Source organism: Mandrillus leucophaeus, unplaced genomic scaffold (genome assembly GCF_000951045.1).
Source record: "Mandrillus leucophaeus isolate KB7577 unplaced genomic scaffold, Mleu.le_1.0 Scaffold229, whole genome shotgun sequence".
Classification (NCBI taxonomy): Eukaryota; Metazoa; Chordata; class Mammalia; order Primates; family Cercopithecidae; genus Mandrillus; species Mandrillus leucophaeus.
The window spans coordinates 1,461,169-1,463,346 of record NW_012102354.1 but is presented as its reverse complement, the minus strand read 5'-3'; the positions used below and the strand labels follow the sequence as shown (position 1 = coordinate 1,463,346).

At 38.6% G+C, this 2,178-nt stretch overlaps 1 protein-coding gene across 1 annotated transcript in view; it reads right to left on the bottom strand.

Annotated features, from left to right (window-relative positions):
* Positions 1-2,178, bottom strand: part of STON1 (stonin 1) — an 82,370-nt gene that overhangs the window by 22,694 nt on the left and 57,498 nt on the right. The window lies entirely within an intron of this gene.

Sequence of the window (2,178 nt, the reverse complement as noted above, 5' to 3'; positions counted from 1 at the left end):
GCCTTGGCCTCCCAAAGTGCTGGGATTACAGGGATGAGCCACCGCGTCCAGTGAAAACTATAAAACTCTTAGAACAAAACGCAGAGGAAAATCTTCATAACATTGGTCTTGGCAATGATTCCTTGGATATGACAGCAAAGCACAGGCAACAAAAGCAAAAACAGAGAAGTGAGACACCATTAAACTTAAAACTTTCTGCATAGCAAAGGAAACAATCAACAGAGTAAAAAAGGTAACATAAAGAATGGTGAAAATATTTGCAAACGGCATTTCTTATAAGGAATTAATATCCAAAACATATAAGGAACTCAATAAACTCAACAGCGAGAAAATAAATAATGCAATTTAGTAATTGGCAAAAGTACTTGAATAGACATGTCCCCAAAAAAGACATACAAATGGCCAGAAAGTATATGAAAAGATGCTCAACATTACTAATCATCAGGAAAATGCAGATCAAAACTACAACGAGGTATCACCTCATACCTTCTAGAATGGCCATTATTTTCTTTTTTCTTTTTTTTTTTTTTAAATGATAACATGGCCAACCACAGTGGCTCACGCCTGTAATCCCAGCACTTTGGGAAGCTGAGGCAGGAGGATCACTTGAGGTCAGGAGTTCAAGACCAGTTGGTCAACATGGTGAAAACTCATCTCCACTAAAAATACAAAAATTAGCTGGGTGTGGTGGTGGGTGCCCGAAATCCCAGCTACTCAGGAGGCTGAGGCATTAGAATCACTTGAACCCAGGAGGCAGAGGTTGCAGTGAGCCGAGATCCCACTGCACTCCAGCCTAGGAGACACAGTGTGACTCTGTCTCAAAAAAAAAAAAAAAAGGAAAACAACGAATCTTGGCAAGGATGTAAGAAATCGGAACCCTTGTGCATTGTTGCTGCGAATGTAAAGTGGTGCAGCCACTATGAGGAATAATATGGAAGGCCCTCAAAAAATTAAAAATAGGGCCAGCTTTGGAGGCTCACACCTCTAATCCCAGCACTTTGGGAGGCTGAGACAGGTTGATCACCTAAGACTAGGAGTTCGAGACCAGGCTGGCCAACATGGTGAAATCCTGTCTCTACTAAAAACACAAAATTAGCCGGGCATGGTGGCAGGCACCTGTAATCTCAGCTACTTGGGAGGCTGAGGCATGAGAATCGCTTGAACCTAGGAGGCGGAGGTTGCAGTGAATGGAATATCATGCCATTGTACTCTAGCCTGGGCAACAAGAGCAAAACTCCATCTCGGAAAAAAAAAAAATTAAAAATAGAACTACCGTATGATCCAGCAATCCCACTTCTGGGTATTTATTCAAAACATTGAAAACAAGGTCTTGAAAAAATATTTGCACTCTCATATTCACTGCATCATTATTTACAATAGTCAACAGATAGAAACCACCTAAATGTTCATCGATAGAAGGATGCATAAAGAAAATGCAGTATATTCATACAAGAGAATATGATTCAGTATTAAAAGGAAGAAAAGTCTGACGCAGGCTGCAACATAGATGAACCTTCAGCACATTATGCTAAGTGCAGTAAGCCCATCACAGAAGGATAAATCCTACATGACTCCTCTTATACAAAGTATGTAAAGTAGTCAAACTCATACAGCAGAAAGTAAAATGGTAGTTGCCAGGAACTGGGAGAAAGTAAAAATAGGAAGTTGTTGTTCAGTGGATATAGTTTCAGTTATGTAAGATGAAAAAGTTCTAGAGATTTGCTGTACAACAATGTGCATATCGTTCATAATACTGTTTTGTACACTTAAAAACTTTTAAGAGAGTAGATCTCCTGTTACGTAGTTTCATTTGCCACAATTGAATAAAACTGGAATACATTTGAATCAACTCAATAAATCTTTATCTGAGTGATCACTATGTACCCAGACCTTGTTAGTATTGTGAAAAACACAGGAGGAGAAGATTAAAAATCCAATTTATAATGAACTTATAACCCACTGACAGTCCAAAAATATGTGAGGTTTACAGTTTAGAAGCATTTTCAAATTCACAATCTCATTTATCAAAAACACCCTGTAAAGTGTATTATTATTCCTGTTTCATAGCTGAGATGCCTTGGCTTCAGGTCCATTGCCTAAAGTCGCCCAGCCAGTAAGAGGTAGAGCCAGAATTTTTTAAATAACAGTTTTATTGAGATATAATTCCTATACCATGAA